This window comes from Eschrichtius robustus, chromosome X (genome assembly GCF_028021215.1).
Source record: "Eschrichtius robustus isolate mEscRob2 chromosome X, mEscRob2.pri, whole genome shotgun sequence".
Classification (NCBI taxonomy): Eukaryota; Metazoa; Chordata; class Mammalia; order Artiodactyla; family Eschrichtiidae; genus Eschrichtius; species Eschrichtius robustus.
Window position 1 is genome coordinate 131,718,695 of NC_090845.1, and position 20,027 is coordinate 131,738,721.

The 20,027-nt window shown below is 47.5% G+C and overlaps 1 protein-coding gene across 5 annotated transcripts in view; it reads left to right on the forward strand.

The window, feature by feature from the left end:
• The window catches only part of MAMLD1 (mastermind like domain containing 1), a 112,076-nt gene that overhangs the window by 37,570 nt on the left and 54,479 nt on the right, over positions 1–20,027 (forward strand). The gene's annotated exons all lie outside the window — the stretch shown is intronic.

The window sequence follows — 20,027 nt, forward strand, 5'->3', positions numbered from 1 at the left end:
CTGCATTGGTCTCTTTTGCTCTCTGTCACCCAAAAGTGTTTGCAGCCAAGTGAGTAATTTTTGAATGTTGAGACCCTTTTCAGGGTCATCCGCTGCAAGGGGGGATTCCCGGCCCCTGCCCATCGCTGGTCGCTGTGTACCTGCCCCATGCCCGGCTCTCTTCTAGGGACTGACAGATAGCATGGGCTCGTATTCTAGTCAGGAGAGACTGGACAGAAAAAGAGTCAACGTGGCTGTCTGCGCCATGACAACATTTCACCCCACCCAACAGCTATGGCCACTGTGGCCAGGTTCCCCTCTGCCAGGACCTGGAGGGCGGTCTAGAGGAAGACAGTGCCACTAGCTAATGTTTGGTGGGGCTTACCACACGTCAGCGACCGTTTAAAGCACATTACAGATACCATGCCTTTGATCTTCACCACGACCCTACGGGGCAGATGCTATTACTATCATCCCTTTTACTGATAAGGAAACAGATGCACAGAGAGGTTGAGTAACTTCCCCAAAGCCACACAGCTAATGAGCAGCAGAGCTGAGATTCAAACCCAGGCCATTGGGCGCCAGAGTCCATGCTTTAACTGCTCGGCTACTGCACTCTCAGTTTGGGACAGAATCTGAAGTCTGGATGGGGCAGAATCTGAAGTCACCACGTTCAAGGAAGGCCCAGGCCAGGGTCCAGCCCTAGGTCCTCCCTACTAAGGGTGAGTACCTTCACCCTGGAAGGAGCTCCGAGACAGCCAGGTGCTATCTGGCCAGGCCTGGCCAGTGCCCCGTTCCCCTTTCTCAGCCCAAACACCTCCGCCGGGAAGGAAGCCCAGCCCTGTTTGCTTCACAGAATCACGATGAGGCTCTGAGGCGCCAGCTCTGATCACACCAGCTCCCCACCCAAAAATGTATTAGCACTGACTACCCTCCACCGTCACTCTGGGATCCAAGCTGGGGCACCAGGTTTTGCAGAGAATGGGAGACCGTGTCATGCCGGGTGAGCTGGTTACCACCACTGCCTGTACCAAGGAGCAGTCTTGCCAGCTGCAAGGCCATTTCAGCCTTTGGTGCGCACGGTGCCTCTTGGGTTTGGCCTCCAAGCCAGGCGGGGAGGCTCTAGCCGAGGCCACTGTGGCGAGCAGGGGCGTCGTGAGCAACAAGTTGGACCAGAGGCTGCCCAGAGGCTGTTTGTCACCGTGTCTGGGAGGCTGTCACCACATCCCACACTGCCCTGATCTCAAGCTTGCCCTACAGACCTGCCCAGTGGGACCCTTTGCTGCCAAGGTGGCTTTCTCTGGCCCATTTCCTTCTTTCCTGGGTCCCAGGAAGCCAGCTGTCGCAGGCTGTCAGAGCCCTGGGAGCAGAAACTGCACTTCCTGATGGGAGAAGCAGGCGGGCCACAAGTGAACTGAGTCCACTTTGTACGACTGGCCTGTTTGCTTTGCACGTCACATTATTTAGAGGCAGATTTAGGGAAAATTTAGTCATTAAAACCATATGATCGGGCTTCCCTGGTGACACAGTGGTTAAGAATCCGCCTGCCAGTGCAGGGGACACGGGTTCGAGCCCTGGTCCAGGAAGATCCCATATGCCACGGAGCAACTAAGCCTGTGCGCCACAACTACTGAGCCTGCGCTCTAGAGCCCAGGGGCCACAACTACTGAGCCCACGTGCCACAACTACTGAAGCCCGCGTGCCTGGAGCCCATGCTGCGCAACAAAAGAAGCCACTGCAATGAGAAGCCCGTGCACCGCAAGGAAGAGTAGCCCCTACTCGCCACAGCTAGAGAAAGCCTGTGCGCAGCAACGAAGACCCAATGCAGCCAAAAATAAATAAATAAAATTAATCAATTAAAGAAACAAAAACATAAGATCTAGAACCATATTAAAAGTCAAGGATTGAAAATGACCACACAGAATGTTCGAAAGCTAGTATGGTGTTAATGTGGTCATACCGATTTTCATAGAAGGAAACATAGTCACTCATAAGGAGGCGGAATTAGCAAATCAGCAAATCAACAGCCCTGGGATGCTATTTTGTGCGACCCTGAGGCCCATGACCCGACATCAGAACACCTCAAAACAATCCTGACTGTGAAGGAAAGAAAATCCTGTTATTCACTGGGGAACAACGTGTGAAGCTCTCCCCTGTCCTAACACTGTGCCCTCAGCCGGCACCCTGCCCCTTCCAGGCTCTGGCTGACTCAACCATCCCCCAGGACAGAGACCCGCTCCCCGCCTCGCAGGGCCACCTCCAGACTCAGCCTCTCCCGTTCCTGCATCCCTCAAGGTGGCCTGCCCTTCTCGGCCAGCTCCCTGCCATTCTGCAGCCCTTTGTGTCCTGTGGCCAGTCCCTCCCCTGGTCCAGCTGTGCACCTTGTTGGCAACCAGAGCCCAGCCCAGTGGACGTGGCCTGGGTGGATGGGCTTTGCCTCAGGTCCATATGGAGCTGTGATAACCTCCGCCACTAATTTGATCTCTCCGTCTCTCATAAAGAGCCTGACAAGTTTGTTATTGATCGAATTGAATACTATTCATTTTATTCCAATTGCTATACTCCTTTAGCTACCTCAGGCATCACAAACCCAACTTTGGAATTTTTGAGGTGTGCACTTGCTGGTCCCTATCTTCCTTTCTTTTTAAATTTTTTTATTGAAGTATAGTTAATTCACAATGTTGTTTTAGTTTCTGGTGTACAGCAAAGTGACTGTTAATATATATATTCTTTTTCATATTTTTTTCCATTACACGTTATTACAATATACTGAGTAGAGATCCCTGTGCTATACAGTAGGTCCTTGTTGTTTATCTATTTTATATATAGTAGTGTGTATCTGTTAATCCCAGACTCCTAATTTATCCCTCCCACTGCCTTTCCCCTTTGGTAACCATAAGTTTGTTTTCTATGCCTGTAAGTCTGTTTCCGTTTTGTAAATAAGTTCGTTTGTATCGTTTTTTATTCGATTCCACATATAAGTGATATCATATGGTATTTGTCTTTCTCTGTCTGACTTGCTTCACTTAGTATGGTAATCTCTAAGTCCGTCCATGTTGCTGCGAATGACATTATTTCATTCTTTTTTATGGCTGAGTAATATTCCAGTTTATATATAGACCACATCTTCTTTCTAGTACTGCAGATGATCAGATTACCTCTCCTACTTATTCAGGGATCTTGAGAAATCATCTGAGATGTCTTTTTGTTCCCTTGCTCCCGCTTGGCTTCTCTTGCACAGTATTTCTCAGATTCCCTCCCTTCTGTGTAAGCATCACGTGCTTCCTGTTTTGGAAATGCAGCGATTGACACTCACTGGGCGGCTTTGAGCCCAGGGCAAGTCATCATAAGCCTGCGCTGGACACTTCGGAGTTTGTTATGGAGGTGTGGCTCTCCCCTCCCCCGGTTACCCAAGAACACTGTTCTGAAGACAGAAGATAAAGTCAGGAAAGTGGAGAGAGGCATGAGACAGGGAAGAAGAAACCCTGTTCCATGAGCAAGAAACAACCAGTTGTAAGCTCAAAGCTCCAGACCATCTGGAGAGGCAGCAATATCGGACAGAAGCAGCCGAGATGCATCTGAGTCAGAGGTGGAGCACAGGGGGAATGTGACGTGAGACAGAGTAGAAGGTAAAGAGACCCCATACCCAGGGAGCCCCGGGCTGGTGAAGAGACTCATTCCCACAGAAGGAGAACCCAGGCTCTTGGGAGAAAAACTTCGGGCTTCTTTGTAGAAGAGAATGCCCTTCAACCTGGGAGTGATAGATCAGCTGGTGAGACGGTTCAGCTAGACTAGAAGATGGTGACGGATGAAGGGGTTCGGGAGGCTGCCTGCTCACTGAGGGCCGGGGTGAATGACAGGCCTGGGCGCAGAGGGAGGGAGAGCATTCTGGAATCACGCAGAACTGCCAAAAAGAACCATAAACCACCAGACGGGCAGCTACTTCCAAATTTCCAGAAAAGAAATTCCTTAAACTGGATAGCTTATGTGGTTCTAGTTAGCTTGACGTGGCTCCCTGGGAAAATTGTAGAACATGCTCCCAGAGCAATCGCGAGCGAGTGGGTAGTTAGACGAGGCCAGCAAAAAGCGGGTCCGAAACGAAAGCAGAAGGAGCAGACTCCCTCAGAGCCACCACTGGCTCGCGGGAGCAGCGCGTCGGCTTAGAATCTTCTTTTCTGTTGGAGGAGCCCCCTGGGCAGGTAGGGCAGAGAAAAGCAGGCAAGTGTTTTTGGACCTCAGCAGAGCATTTGGCAGCGGCGGTTGTGAAATCCTCGTTTACAGCTCAGTTATGTGATTGTGTAAGCAATGAAAGGAATGAATCCAAAGGCCGTGGATCATGGATTCTCGTGTCCCCCCTTAGAGAGGGAAGTCTCAAGGCAAGTGCCTCCTGGCCTGCTTCGCTTTTTCTCATTGCTCTTACCAGGTTTGGCCCTGACACAGTGCCAGAGGGTGATGAATTCTCTGTAGCGGGAAGTTAGAATCCAAAGAGATCTTGACGAGCTCCAGATTGACATGCGAGATTGAACACGGACAAATGGCAAGGTCCTATATTTGGGTCCTGAATCCGTCTGCCCAAGAATAGGATGGGGGAACGGGGGTTTGAGAAAAAAAAACAGGGAGCTTCTAGTTGACCGTGACCGTGATTCAGCAGTGAGCTGGGCCTGCCGTCAGGGTGACCATGGCCTCAGGCGGCAGCGTCTGCCATGGCCCACTGGGTGTGAAGGTGCAGTGGCTGCCGCGGCCGCCCCTAGAGCCTGGGGCTCCCCACTTCCCATCCAGCGATATACACAAGCGGAGGTCGTCAAGCTGGGGAAAGACAGGGTGATGGGCAGGTCCCAAATTACAGGCGGTGTAACCAGTGGCCTCCCCGAGCTGGGACTTGAACCCAGGGCTCCCGATTCCAACTTCAGAGCTTTGTAGTGAGCGGCTGAGTACGACCCCGCAGGCAGCATCGTAGTCTGCCGCGTACCGAATACCAAGCCTTGGGCTCATTTCCTTCTGATTCTTCTGAGTATATTGACAAATGCTTTGAGAGTTGGAAAACACCCTCATGGAAAGCAGAGACCCTATCGGCCTCTAACTTCCAGTGCCCAAGGGAGACGCAGCAGAGATCCTCTCTCATAAAAAGCAGTTTCTTATATGACTATGAAATGAATTTCATGAACCACCGTAGGCTTCTTAACCATTAAAAACAAAAGCGTTATTAAAACGGTACCTTTTGGATGCACCAAGGTTAGAGAAGTAACAGGACTCTACTGAGCCTTAACTTCGCTGCAGTACAAAATGAAAAGTTTGTCTCTTTTTTTATACCTTCTCTACGACTCTCTCAGACTTCCTTAGTATAAGGAAAAAGAGGAAGGATGAATCAGTATGACACAGGCAGCTTGATTGGATGAATAAACGGATGGCTGACGGGATGAAAGAACTGCAAAGTCTTGGCACAGAAGTGTTTATTTGGAGCGTTTCTGAATTCCAAATCAACTCTGTGCACATTTGAGCATCGGGAATGGGTGAGACTCCATCTGAGTCTTGAGCTCTGTGGGTCTGTAATGGTCTTAGGAATATGCCTTTGAAGCTTTAGCTGTTGGAACCCTTAAACAACAGAAATATACATTTGTATTTGACCCACAATGGAGTTAGGTGCTCCTGATTTGGGTTTCGAAGAAATCAGTTTAGAAGAATACAGTGGATAAAAATCAAGGAGAAACCAGAACTTCATGTTTCCTGGCTGCCTCCTCAGGTGCACAGAGCCTGAAGCAGGACTTGGTTCGTTTTCCCGAACCTTCTTCCTCCTGCTAAACTAGCACACTGCACAGGGCCCCTCCCCCCACCCCCCAGTTTTAAGCTCCAGCCAAGGGCATCGTATTTTTCTGACTCAGGGAAGACACTTTTGATCAAGCAAAAACGTCCTATTTGCCCTGGTATTAGCACTTGGGCTCTTGGGTTGGAATAGTTTTTGCTTGATAGGTAGGCTAACTTTGCATAGGGCTGGCCATAGACATCAACTTGTGTAGTTTGAACTGTGGAGATCCACTCTTGCTCTCAACCCGAGTAGCCTACCAAAAGCATTCACGTCAGTGTTCCCCTCCAGCTCTTCTAGAAGCCAGAATCGGGCCGTGTGTTCAACATTGCTCTTGCCTATTAAATTGCATTCGTCGTTAATGCCTGCTTCTATGTATTTTGTTAACTGTGTTCTCGAAGGGAAATGTCTGGGGACCATTACTGAAACGCACAGCCATTTTCCCACTTTCTTTAGTAACTGGAGCCATTGTTGCCAACTTGCAATAGATAAATATCTTCGAAATTAGATTGTTTCCTCCAAAGCTGATGGTAGCAGCCTTGACCGTTTTCTTTCATTTATGAAATAATATCTAAAATAGTTGCAGAGAAGGATTTCCAAGAATGGAGAGAATTTATTGCGTCAGAGTAAGTACTGAAGGCACATTTCCTCCCATCAAATGGGATTTCACATGAAGTCTCTAAGTGCAACAGTAAGGTTTTTCTTATTATTCGAAATCCATCAGGAGAGTGGAATGTATTCAGGAAGGTAATTTTTTTTTTTTTTTTGGCTGCGTCGGGTCTTCGTTGCTGTGCGCAGGCTTTCTCTAGGTGCAGCGAGCAGGGGCTACTCTTCTTCGCAGTGCATGTGCTTCTCATTGCGGTGGCTTCTCTTGTTGCGGAGCACGGGCTCTAGGCGCGTGGGCTTCAGTAGTTGTGGCTCACGGGCTCTAGGGCGCAGGCTCAGTACTTGTGTCGCACGGGCTTCGTTGTTCCACGGCATGTGGGATCTTCCCGGACCAGGGCTCGAACCCGTGTGCCCTGCATTGGCAGGCGGATTCTTAACCACTGCACCACCAGAGAAGTCCCCAGGAAGGCAATTTAAACATGAACTCTTCACAAATCTTTTCTAGCCTAATGGTCTTTATTTAAAAAAAAAAAAAAAAAAAAAGAGGCTGCTCTTTTATGTCACTGCTCCTTAGGCCACTTGTTACGTACCCTCCCCTCCCCCGACACGCCTTCTTAGGTAATTTTCTAAGTTGGACCCGCCACAGTGTAGATGGAGACAGAAGGCTGGACCGTGGATGCAGACCTCGGGGACACCTCCGTGCAATGCCCGGTGACAAGTGCCACATTTCGCAGCTGTGGCCTTCCTTGTTTCCTCCCACTTTCTTTTGAGAGTGCTCTGGACTCTGAGGTTGCTGAATTCTTGAGCCTTGTCCTAATTCACGGTGCAGGGCTCTGATCCCCAGATGGCCTTGTTTAGAATCTGGGGGCGGGGGTCACACGACTGTTTGGTTGAATGTGGAAAGAGGGGACCCCAAACTCTGCCCGGCCCCACTAGGAATCTGAAGGTAGTTGAGGGTCTTTCCAACAGCCGCTGAAGGGAAGTCTGTACACTCCGGCCGGGGACTTACAGTAGGTGGATGATCATTGAGGTGGTGCCAGCCGGCAAGGCTCATAGGATCGTCCAGGCCAGACTCTTTCGTCTGTTGAAAGAAAGTGAACCCCGGAGAGGTGAAGCGGTGCGCTCGTCGGCCTTGGCAGAGGGAGGCGGCAGCAACCTCAGTGCTGCTGACACTTTGAAGAGAGGCGGGGTCACTGGACGGCCTGGGAGGCGGCCTCGGATATTTATTAGGCTTCTTGGGTCAGTACCTTTTGCAATGTGGACCAGAGGGGGCATTAGATGGGGTGTCTGTGTCCAGCCCAGCCCAGCCCACCGCAATCTCGGGAGTCAGTGAACCTCCTGCCCTCCGTTCCTTGCGATCCTCATCCAAGGATCTGCCTCATTCCAGTCTCTGCCTTGATTTCCCTCTCTGCTCAAGAAGAGGGTTACCTTACAATCTCTAGTTTGCCTCCCAAAACTGATTCTAGGGCTTTAACCAAGCGTCACTATAAAGGGTCGGGGGACAAAGGGGACTGCTTCCTTTTGTTCAGTTCATTTGCTCAGAGGTGCAGAAAGGGGCTGCCTTCCCCCAGAGCCTCTGTCACAGGGACTTTCAGGTTCAAGTTATCATCTGACCCTCACACGGTACACGTGAAAGGCGAAGAGCAAAGGGCATCAGCCCTGCTTTGCAGATGAGGAATCTGAGGGTCAGAGAGTCAATGATTTGTTTTAAGATATAAGTGGAAGCCAGGTCTCCTGGCTCCGGTGCTCCGCCCACAATTTCTCCTAGGTCACCAGCTACAAACACTTTGCAAACCTTCACTTGCCTGCTTTGGCCTGCTGTGACGGCTGGCATCAGGGCCCAAGTGGCACACGTTGATAAGTTGTTTCTACACGCTGAAGCTATCGCGTGCCGAAATTGCCACAAAACCAAGCCACTTCCTCCCTAGCCCAGCATCTCCAGTTATTGTACGATAAGTCTTAAGGACAGCATTGTTTAAAAAATCATTTTGAGGGGAAAAGAAACTTGCTTGCATATCTGCCTTCAGGGCCACCGCTGAGGGGAGAGCAGGGGCAGGAAGGGAGGCGAGCACCTTAGGTTCTCTCCCCTCTGCTGGCGGTGCCAGGGCCGCCCGAGGGCTGCTGAGCAGAAGCCCAGCTGGATGGCAAGGTAGAGGGGCCAGGCACCCACTGGGACTGACGGGGACATAGAAAGGAGCCTTTCCCCCTGGGCCTCTAGTGCTTGGGTACTTTCTAGGACAGAGAGAGAGAGAGAAAGAGACAGAGAGAGAGAGAGAGAGTCTCTGTCTGTGCCTGTCTTTGTGTGTCTCTGTATGTGTGTGCCCGTGTGTATCTGTCTGCATGCTTGTGTGTGTCTGTGTGTGCCTCTGTATTTGTATGACTTTGTGTCTGTGTGCACGTCTCTATCTGTGTGCACGTGCGTGTCTATTTGTATGTGCGTTTGTGTGTACATGTGTGCATCTGTGTCTGTGTGTGTACCACAGTGTGAGTGGCATGGTTTGGCCCTGCAGAGGACACCGGGACAGTTTCCTGGCACCCACCCCCACCCCAGGCCAACCCCAACCTTGGTGATCAGCTGTGGGGAAGCTTAGGGGAACTCAGCTTGTGGGCATTCAGCACACAGGAAAGCCAGCACCTAGAAGGGCCGTCTGGACTACCACTTTAAATCCCAGGGCTCTTTCAATTTTCAAAGCACATGATGTCCGGAACAGAAAAAGATGATGCTGAACAAGTTCAGGGAGAAATTAGTCTTGACGAAACTTGGCCTCACATCACCTTGAGGCTGTTTCTGCTGCAGTCGATCACGTGACAAGATCCGCATTGTTTTCCCTGCTGTAAGACTGTCTCGGTCTGCCCTCATTTCTGGGTGTCCCCAAGTTCCAGAAAACTCTGTTCTCTGCTTGCTATCATGGATGGACACTGTGTGCCACTCGGTTTTAGAGTCGAATCCATTTCCGGGCAGGGCCAGCTGGAGACACAGTGACCCCAGCTGACTTGTTGGTTTGGGCAAGTCTTGTCTCCTTAAAGCAGGATTCTGCCATCCGAGCCCACTGTATGGGGTCGTAGAACATTGGTACTTGCCAGGAAGCCCCGGCCCCAAGCGGATTCATCACTGGGTGGCATGGGACGGTCAGGGGTGTGTGTGGAGGACAGGCATTTGTAACCTCAGTGGCATGACATCCCAAATCCAAAAGGAGGGGGACTCGGGAGGTCCCTGGCAGTGGCTGTCAAAATTCAAGTCAACCAGATCTTGAGGTATTATTTCCAAACCAACTTTGTAAGTTGTTTATCGATGACATGGGTCACTAGGGAAAGGTCGCGGCACCACTGTGTCATTAAGGGAAGAAAAGGCCTGTTGACACCCCATTTCAGAGGGAGCTAGTCCTGCTAAGAGTGCAGGATACAAACTTTTTTTTTCTCCCCAAACTTAAAAGATGTGGCTTCATTGTTTCTCTAAAAGGAACAACTTTCTAAAACCCCAGGTGAGATTAAGGAGTGATAATAATTTGGGCTTTATTTAAAAAGCTTAATTAGTATATAATTTACATACTATATGATGCACTCGTTGAAAGTATACAATTCAATGTGTTTTACTGTTTTGACTTGTCTATTCTGGACATTTCATATAAATGGAAGCATACATTGTGTGGTCTTTTGTGCCTGGCATCTTTCACTTGGCATGATGTTGTCAGGGTTCATCCATGTTGTAGCGTGTACCAGTACTTCATGACTTTTTATGGCTGCATAATACTCCATTGTATGGAGAGACCACATTTTGCTTATCCAGTCACCAGTTGATGGACATTTGGGTCGTTTCCACCTCTTGGCTGTCATGAATAGTGCTTCTGTGAACAGTCATGTACAAGCTTTGGTGTAGACATGTTTTCATTTCTCTTGGATATATACCCAAGAGTGGAATTGCTGGGCCATATGGCTATTCTATGTTTAACTTATTCTGGAACTGCCAAACTGTTTTCCAGAATGGCTGCACCATTTACATTCCCACCAGCAATATGTGACAGTTCCAATTTCTCCACATCACTTTGGGCTTTTTCAAGTCAACTTTTAAAAATGAAAAGTGTGTGTTTTAGAATATTGTTGTATTTATTAACACAAGGCTATAATTATATGCCTTGTGGCTCTTGAATACTGTCAAAGCAGTCCTTTCAAATGCACAGAAATATTGAACAGCGTGTTATGCCTTCCTAAGGACACATGGGCTCCAACCCAACGAGTCACCAAGGCTCTAGGCTGAGGGACTCCTTCAAATGGTTCTAGGGCAGCCGCCACCCAAGCTTGAATCCGTTCATACACAGTGGTAGCTCTTAGATTTCTGTACAGAACTTTGTGTTTTACACATGAAGAAACTCACTCTTCAAGGTTAAGCAGCTTTCCCAGAGCCCCATAACTCATGACCTAGCAGCCAGCCTTCCTGCTTCACGGCCTCTCCTTGGGCTCCGAGGCCCTGACTCTCCTAACATCTAGAAGGCCGACCTTCTTCACTCTCGACCCGCCTGTCTCCAGCCTGGGCTCTGCCTGCCTCTCCCAGGACTGGCTCCCGCTGGACCGGGGCGTCTCACTTGACTCGTTACACCTTCACACCAAGATTGCTCGCGGCAGATCGGAATTAGCAGCATCCAGTTCCTTTCGAGTGGGGTGTCATGTGCTGCGATTGCAGCCCAAAGTGCCCATGACTGACGGCAGTGAGCTTCTGGATCTCTTCCGCACGAGGCGTTCTCTGCTGGAAGTCTGGACGGTAGTAATGGCCTTAGCCTCCTGGCCTGGATTCAGCCCGCCATCAAGCCGTGTGACTCTTCACTAGAGGTCCCTCCTTCCCATTGCTTCCTCTCGCTTTCCGCGTGGCCCTGCACCCCAGTTTTGTCTACAAAAGTTTGTGATGCGTTTGCCATGAGCAGAGCCCTGTGCTGGGTGCTCCACTCCAGAGCTGCCTGGGATCAGATGACTCCTGGCTGCAGGTTCGTGGGGCAGTCAGAGTAATAAGGGTCCAGAACAGGGCGTTCTCTAAGTGCCGAGAGCCAAAGACGGCCCTGGGCTCAGAACGCTCCAGCTCCTAGTCATCCAAACAAGAGAGGATCCTTCACAACCGAAGAGTAAACAAGCCCCAAAGCTCCCGGAGGGAGTCCTCTCTGGCACAGGCCGGCCCTCAGTGGCATCCACGCCTTTGCTATAGAAAGGTTTTTATCCCCAGTGTATGAGTTCACTAGGGCTGCCGTGGGAAAGTTCCACAGACTGGGTGGCTTAAACCATAGACAAGAATTTTCTCACAGTCTTGGAAGGTAAAGTCTGAGATCAAGGTGTCAGGAGGACTGCACTCCCTCTGAAGGTGCCACAGAAGGGTCCCTTCCAGCTTTCTTCCAGTGCGTGCTAGTTCCTTGGCTTATGACAGCATAACTCCAGTCTTCACGTGGCCCTTGCCTGTGTGCGTGCCTCTGTGTCCAAATTTCCCCTTTTTATAAGGACACCCGTCATACCGAATTAGGGGCCCACCCTACTCCAGTATGACCTCACCTTAACCAGTCACATCTGCAATGACCCTATTTCCAAATAAGGTCTCATTCTGAAATACTGAAGGTTAGGACTTCAACTCATGAATGGGGAGGGGGAGACACAATTCAGTGTTAACACCAATGTACACGTCTGAAGACAGATTTGAATTATTTTGCCATCCACGTTACCTTCACCCGACTAGATGTGTTCCATTCCTCTGTAAGCCCATTTGAAGTCCAGAGATCTTTTGGCTTTTTCTTTGGTTTGGAAGCTCAATTTCACCCTTGCAAAAATGAGGACTCTAATATCCAGTGTCTCCTATCCTGACCAAAAATATGCCCAACAAGCCAGAGACCCAGGATGGGACATCATGGTGTCAGAGATTCCTTTGGGAGTGACTGAGCAGGACCTGTCCCGTCACCTCATCCGGGGAGCGCAGAGGAAGAAGCAGCTAAGATGGGGGACGCACTCGGGGATGTGGGGTGCTCCCAGCTTGGCTTCACAGCGCAGCTCACCTGTATACCTTCCAGTCTGAAGCCCGAGCCTCTTTCTGTTCCTTAGCTCCTGGGGGGCAGGGGACTGGGACTCTTTCGCGCTCGGAAAGGTTTCAGTCCTTCAGGGTTGCTCCGTCTTCACGCTCTGCTTGCCTCCTTGCCAAGTGCCTCTGATTTGGTTCTTCGTTTCCTTCCTCTGTCATGTCCAGACTCAGGGACCACAACGTAGATCTGACCCCGACTGGCACTTTGACGTGGACATCAGGCATCTGGCAGAGTCCACAGGTCTGGGCAGCAAGAGGTCCAGTAGTAGAGGCCTTGGCTAAGATGGAGAGGGGTGAGCCAGTGATAACCCTGGGGGCCCTCGGGTGCCTTCAGAGCCCAGGCTGACGGGGAAAGAGAGACTGCCCTCAGGCCTCTGCTCTGAACCTGAAGTGTGAGTACAGCCCTCAGCCCACCGCGCTCCCCACGTGAACAGGCTCCAGAGCCCCAGAGCAAAGCCTCTCCCTGGAGCATCGACTTAACTTGATGATGGGTGGTGTGGGGGGCATTTGCTTTGTGTATTAAACCCGACACGGATATAGAAAACTGAATTCACATGGATTTCTGAGGGTGAAATCCAAAGTGTGTATGGCAGATGATCTGGGGGGTTCATCCACAGTCCTGGATTGTGCTTGGGGGAGAAACATTGCTGAGGATTGGTTTCTTTTTGTGGGGGACATAGGCTTCCTGTGCCGGTGTTCATGGATGCTGCTGAGAGGGTGGGAAGGTAGCATACCCCTGGCTGTGGCAGGGAGGTCTGCCCAAGGGCTGTTTCCCAGGCCCAGATTCATCTCCAGGGAAAGAGGAAACGATACCATGGCCACAGAGACTGGCGTGCCGACGGCAGGAGACGCCTTCTGACTTGGACCTAACAAAGTCGATTTCCAGGCAAGGAACTCTCCACCTGCGTTTCCTCTGTTGGCCACGCTCTCCAGCCCTGGGCCCAGCCGGTACCCAAGCTCCGTGATGCGGTGCTGAGTCAGTAGGCCGCTCCTGCAGACCAGAGCATCGGGCCTTTATCCTCGGAGCTCTGGCCGCTACCTCCACCTGTTCTCTCTACATTGGCTGCTGGGAACTGCAAAGGGGCGGGTCAAGAAATCAGTAGAGTGGAGTCTTTAAGAGCCAAAGCGGCGTTTTCTTTTTTTAATTTTGCCTTTTTTTCCTTAGAGCTAAATGGGTAGCTTGTTTGGTATTGGTAGGTTTTGTGTTGCCAGTGCTAAAATGAGATCTGGGCCTCCATCCCTCACACAGGCTCGAGATGCTGGGCCAGGGAGTTAGTGATGCTTCAGCAGTAAATGAGGTCTCCTTTTTCCATTTTTATTTGGATGCACTGCATATTATATGACATTTTGTCCTCGTTAGGGTGTCTCTAGACCCTAGTATTTGAGTGTGGTCACAGCTGAGGCCTTGGGCTTGGCCCCTGAAACACTCAACAAAGATTTGGGTGGGACTTGTATTTTCAAGAATAAAAAGGTCTGCGCAAACTTCTGTACATTGCTTGAAAAAAGAATGCCACTTAGGGGCTTCCCTGGTGGCGCAGTGCTTAAGAATCTGCCTGCCAATGCAGGGGACACGGGTTCGAGCCCTCGTCCGGGAAGATCCCACATGCTGTGGAGCAACTAAGCCCATGCGTCACAACTACTGAGCCTGTGCTTTAGAGCCCGAGGGCCACAACTACTGAAGCCCATGCGCCTAGAACCCGTGCTCTGCAACAAAAGAAGACACCGCAACAAGAAGCCCGTGCACCACAACGAAGAGTACCCCCCCCCCGCTCCCCGCAGCTGGAGAAAACCCACGCATCAACGAAGACCCAAGGCAGCCAAAAATAAATACATAAGTAACTTTTAAAAAATGCTACCTTGGACGTGCCCCAGAAGCAATAAGAAGAATGTGTCCCCGTGGGTCTGGACACTGAAATCTTTTTTGAATAGAAGTTAGCTTCTTTTTTTGAAATAATTATAGATTCACTGGAAGTTGCAAACAGGGTCCAGAGAGGCCCTGGATGGTTACATCTTATAAAATAGTTGTGCAGTATCAAAACCAGAAAATTGATATCGCTGCAGGTTTTTCTGAGGACATAAATTTACCTGGAATAAAGGCCCTAGAGTGCAAGTGCTGTGTCATCCTACAGCTGCATGGCTAGTTTTACATTTCCCACCAGCAGTGAGTGGTCCAGTTTCTCCACTTTCTGACCAGCTTTTCGTGTTCCCACTGCCGTTTATTTTAGCCATTCTGATAGGTAAGTAGTGGTATCTCATTGTGGCTTTCATTTGCAGTTCTCTAATGGTTAATGATATTGAACATCTTTGTTTGTGCTTATTTGCCTTCCGTAGAAACTCTTCAGTGGAATGTCTTTTCATGTCTTTCTCCCATTTTCTAATTGGGTAGTTTGTTTTCCTGCTGTTGAGTTTTTGAGATTCTTTATATATTCTAGATACTAGTCCTTTATCAGATAGGAGGTTTGCAGATATTTTCTCCTAGTCGTGTTTTTCATCCTATTCACAGGGTCTTTTCACAGAGCAAAAGATTTTACTTTTGATAAAGTCTAATTTATCAATATTTCCTTTTATGAGTCATGCTTTTGCTGTCAAGTCTAAGAAAGAACTTTTTGCCTAGCTTTACATCCTGAAGATTTTCTCCTACCTTTTTCTAAAACTTGTATAATTTTACATCTTACATTTAGCTATATGGTCCATTTTGAGTTAACTTTTGGGTAAGGTATGAGGTTGAGTTTGAAGTTCATTTTTTGCCTATAGATGTTCAGTTGTTCCAGAACCATGTGTTGAAAATGCTACCATTCCTGCACTGAATTGCTTTTGCATTTTTGTCAAAAATCAGTTGGGCATATTTGTGTGGGTCTATTTCTGGAATCTCTGTTCTGTTCCAGTAATCTATGTGTCTGTCCCTCTGCCAACACCACACTATCTTCTCTAATGCAGTCATATGATAAGTCTTGAAACCGGGTAGGTTGATTCCTTCCACTTGATTCTTCTTTGTCAAAATTGTTTCAGCTCTTCTACTTCCTTTGCAATTTCCATAAAAATTTTAGAATAATTTTGTCTATATCTGCAAAAAATCGTGCTGGGATTTTGATAGGAATTGGTTACAGCTGTATATCAATTTGAGAAAAATTGACATCTTTAGAATGTTGAGCCTTTCATTCTGTGAACACGGAGTATCCCTCCATTCGTTTAGATCATCTTTGGTCTTTCATGAGTGTTGCATAGCTTTTAGCATGCAAGTTCTATGCGTGTTTTGCTTGGTTTTCACTTAAGAAGTTTTTGAGCAATAGTAAGCGGCATCGTATTTTTAATTCCATGCGTTAATTGCTGGTATTTATAAGTGCAATTGATTTTATTTATTTATTTAGTTAGTTAGTTAGTTAGTTAGTTATTTAGGCTGTGCGCGGGTTCTCTCTAGTTGCAGCGAGCGGGGGCTACTCTTCGTTGCGGTGCGTGGCTTCCCACTGCAGTGGCTTCTCTTGTTGCGGAGCACGGGCTCTAGGCGCGTGGGCTTCAGTAGTTGCAGCACGTGGGCTCAGTAGTTGTGGCTCGCGGGCTCTAGGGCGGAGGCTCAGTAGTTGTGGCGCACGGGCTTAGTTGCTCCGCGGCATGTGGGATCTTCCCGGACCAGGGCTCGAACCCGTGTCCCCTGCATTAGCAGGCAGACTCTCAACCACTGCGCCACCGGGGAAGTCCCAATGCAATTGATTTTTATATGTTGATCTTGTATCCTGAGAACTTCCTGAACTTACTTATTAGTTCTATGAGTTACTTTGTAAATTTCTTAAGATTTCCATGTAGACAATCATATCACCTATAAATATAGCTTTGCTTCTAATATGTATGCCTTTTATTAGTTTTCTTGCCTTAATGAACTAGCTAGAACTTCCAGTACTGTGTTTTTGTTTTATTGAGATATATTTGACACACAGCATGGTGTAAGTTTAAGATGTACAACATACCAATTTGGTACAAGCAGTGAAGAGAGAAGATATCCTTGCCTTGCTACCAATCGTGGAGGGAAAGCATTCAGTCTTTAATCATTAAGTGTGATGTTAGCTGTAGATATACTGTAGATGTTCTTTATCAAGTTGAGGAAGTTCCCGTCTAGTTCTGGTTTTCTGAGAGTTTTCATTGTGAATGGGTGTTGAATTTTGCGAAGTCCGTTTTCTGCATCACATGATACGGTCATATGATTTTAATTGAATTTGTCGTTTTGAGATAATTGTAGATTCACATGCAGGTGTAAGAAATAATGCAAATAGATCCCATGTACCCTTTAGCCAGCTTCGCCTAATGAAAACATCTTGCAAAACTGTAGTATGATATCACAACCAGGATGCCGACATGGGTACAGTCAAGGTACAGAACATTTCCATCTCCACATGAATCCCTCGTTTTGCCCGTTTATGGACACATCCACTTCCTTCCCACACCAACCTCCTCCTTACCCTTTGGCAACGTCTAATCAGTCCATTTCTATAGTTTTGTCATTTTAAGAATTATATAAATGGAATCACACAGTATGTAAGTTTGGAGGGGTTGCCTTTTTTTTTTTTCACTCAGCATAATTCTCTGCAGATTCATCCAGGTCATTATATATATATCAACAGTCGTGTCTTTTTTTTGCTGAGGAGTATACCATGGTATACAGGTACCAGTTTGTTTAATCCTTCATTCATTGAAAGATTTCTGGGTTGTTTCCAGTTTGGGGCTATCATGAATAAATCTACTATAAACACTTGTTTACAAATTTTTGTATGACTGCAAGTTTTCATTCCTGTGGGCTGAATACCCAGGAGTGCAATTGCTGGGTCATGTAGGAGTTGCATGTTCAGTTTTTAAGAAAGTGCCAGTTTTCATTCCCTCCAACAATGTATGAGTAATCCAGTTTCTCCCATTGTTGCCAGTATTTGGTGGTATTGAGTTTTTTAAATAAAGGTGAAATTCACGTAACAATTCAGTGGCATTAGTACGTTCACAATGTACCTAAGCCATCATGTATTACTTCAACTTTTTTAAAATGTTGTGGATTGTCTTATAGTCCAGAATATGTCTATCTTGGTATATATTTCTTGAATGCTTGAAAAGAATGTAAATTTTCCTGTTTCTTGGTGGAGTGTTCTATAAATGTCAATTAGATCCTATTAGATGGTGGTGGTGTTGAGTTCTTCTATATCTTGCTGATTTTCTGTCTAATTGTTCTGTCAGTTATTGAGAGAGGACATTGAAGTCTCCACGATAAATGTAAATTTCTCCTTTCAGTTATGTTAATTTTTGCTCCATATATCATGTAGCTCTGTGGTTTGGTGCATACACATTTAGGATTACTTTTTCTTCCTGGTAGATTGACCCTTTTTCCATAATATAATGCCCCTCTCTGTGCCTGGTAATTTTCTTTGTTCTGAAGTTACTTTATCTGGTATTACTAGAGCCACCCCTGCTCCTTTTTCTTTAAATTAACATTTGCACGTTTTTCATCCTTTTACTTTCTACATGCCCATATCATTATATTTGAGGTGAGCATCTTGCAGACATCATATAGTTGGCTTATGTTTTTTTATTGACTCTGTCAATTTCTGTCTTTTAATAGGTGTATTTAGATCATTTTCACTTAATGTAGCTATTGATGTTAGTGCTTAATTCTGCCAATTTATTTTTAATTTCTGTTTGCTCTCTATTTTTGTTTCTCTATTTTCTTTTTCCTGTCTTCCTGTGGGTGACTTGAATATTTTTTAGAATTCCATTTGATGATTCACGTACAGTGTTTTGCATGTTTCTTTTCGTATACCATTTTTCTTGGTGGCTCTAGGTATTACATCGTATATACATAACTTATAAGCGTCTACTGATGTCAACATTTTACCAGTTCAAGTGAAGTATAGAAACCTTACCTCTCTTACCACTGCTTTACCACCCTCCTCTGTTTATAATGTAATCGTTAAATATTTCTCCCACATACATTTAGAACCACAGCATGCACTGTTATAATTGGTGCTTCAACCACCAAACATAATTTAGAAAACTTGAAAGGAAAAGGAAAGTCTATTCTATTTACCCATATTTTTTCTCTTTCCATTGTTCTTTCTTCCTTGGTGATGTCCAGAATTTCTTCTTTTATCATTTCCTTTCTGTTCAGAGAACTTCCTTTAGCCATTCTCTTAGGAGAGGTCTGTTGTTAACAAATTCTTTTAGTTTTCCTTTTTTTTTTTTTTTTTAATTAATTAATTTATTTATTTATTTTTGGTTGTGTTGGGTCTTTGTTTCTGTGCGAGGGCTTTCTCTAGTTGTGGCAAGCGGGGGCCACTCTTCATGGCGGTGCGCGGTCCTCTCACTATCGCGGCCTCTCTTGTTGCGGAGCACAGGCTCCAGACGCACAGGCTCAGTAGTTGTGGCTCACGGGCCTAGTTGCTCCACGGCACGTGGGATCTTCCCAGACCAGGGCTCGAACCCGTGTCCCCTGCATTGGCAGGCAGATTCTCAACCACTGCGCCACCAGGGAAGCCCCTAGTTTTCCTTTTTAGTTTTCCTTTTTAGTTTTCCTTCATCTAAGAATGTCTTGATTCCCCTTCCATACCTGAAGCATATTTTTCAGCACTTATTTAGATCTTCTGTTTTAGCTGACTTCCTCTGACAATGCTCTGGCAGGGAAAGGGGAGCACGCTCTCATTTCTGCCAGGTAGCTATGGAAATCCAGGTTCCCCACTTAGCCTTCATTGACACCGGGGAGGTCGGGGCTTCTCATTACTGCTGGGCAGTGGTGACAGTTCCAGCTCCCCACTGGGCTTCCACTAATGCCACCCTGGCTGGGATGGGTAGGAGTGCCTCATTACTGTTCCCCATGTGATCTCCACTGACACTGGAAGGGATGGGATGTGGACCTATTACCACTGTGCCGGGGGCAAAGGTCCTGGCTCTCTATGAGGCCTCTTCTAACACCACCCTAGCAGGGACAGGGAGAGATGACTCATTACTGCTCTGTGGGAGTGGATTCTAGGCCCCCAGTTGGCCTTTACTGATGGGGCTGGGTGGGACCACCCTTTTTTTCTATGGTGTTTAGCTGAATTAGAGTGGTTCTTGTATAAAAGTTTTCGGTCTTGGGAGGCTGCCCCTTTCCCGGTCCTTTGGCTTTTGCTGGAGACTCTTTGTCTGTGTTCATTGGCACTTTGGATTGTTGGCTTCTTCAGGTCCTGATCTGGGATCTGTGAGGCAGAATGAAAACCCAGGGAGCTCGCCACCGTGTTGTTCCTTAGGTCCCAAGGTCCCTACCCAGCCTGTTTTCTTCTCTCCACTTTTCAGGGTCTTCTTATGTTTGTTTTATATGTAATGTCCAGAGGTTTCAGTTGTACTCAGTGGGAGAATGGGGAAAGTACTTCTCCATTTTTCCAGAGCCAGGCATCTGGACATGGAAATTTTAGACCTGGTTTTGTACTGCCAAGTAGATCTATGGGAGGGAGAGCTTCCCTCACATGTGAATGTCTTAGCAGAGCTCTTATTCCATGTCTACATTGTGAGAACAAAAAGAAATGAAACAAAACAAAAGGAAAAAAATCCTCTGTACCTGGGTTTGCACGTGTCCGCTCATCTGTCATGGAG